We start from the raw sequence: 747 nt of genomic DNA on the forward strand, positions 1-747 counted from the left end.
TCTTTTGTTTCATTCTATCTGTCAGAATTAATAAAGTGAAGATGAGGTAAGAAAAAAGAGGAAAAGGTAATACAGGGTTTTCCAATAAGAGGTGTTATTTTGATATTCAATCGTAAAAGATCAATGGTTTCGTTGCTTGTGTGGCACGTAGCGCCGTCTTGTTGAAAGTAAACGTTGTCCAGATCAATACCATCCAATTCCGGCCATAAAAAATCATTAATCATCTCTCGATAGCGCAATCCATTCACCGTAACTGTTGCTCCAGCCTCATTTTCGAAAAAGTAAGGTCCAATGACTCCGCCGGACCATAAACCGTACCAAACAGTCACACGTTGAGGATAGAGATACTTTTCAACAATATCTTTTGGGTTTCCGAGCCCCAGATGCGACAATTTTGCTTGTTGACGAAGCCACCGAGGTGGAAATGGGCCTCATCACTCAAGATGATTTGCATTTGATTCACTCAAGTGAATTTTAATAATTTCAATGCGTTGTTGAAGCGTGTATCGTTCCATTTTTATTAATGGCGTAGTTTCTACTTGTCAAATGTCAAAAAATGACATCTTCAAAAGTAACATCTACCGAAATAGCGGTCTATTCAAAATAACACCTCTTAATGGAAAACCCTGTTTAAATGAAATCATATCTTGGAGAAGTTCTCCGGTGTGTTCCTATTTAAAATGAGCTTGTCTGGTCCCAGCAATGCATCTGTATTTAACGCCCTTTCGGGCTTTTACAGAGGAAATT

The sequence above is a fragment of the Hesperophylax consimilis genome, chromosome 20, assembly GCF_061612785.1.
Source record: "Hesperophylax consimilis isolate HC1 chromosome 20, BYU_Hcon_1.0, whole genome shotgun sequence".
Taxonomy (NCBI): domain Eukaryota; kingdom Metazoa; phylum Arthropoda; class Insecta; order Trichoptera; family Limnephilidae; genus Hesperophylax; species Hesperophylax consimilis.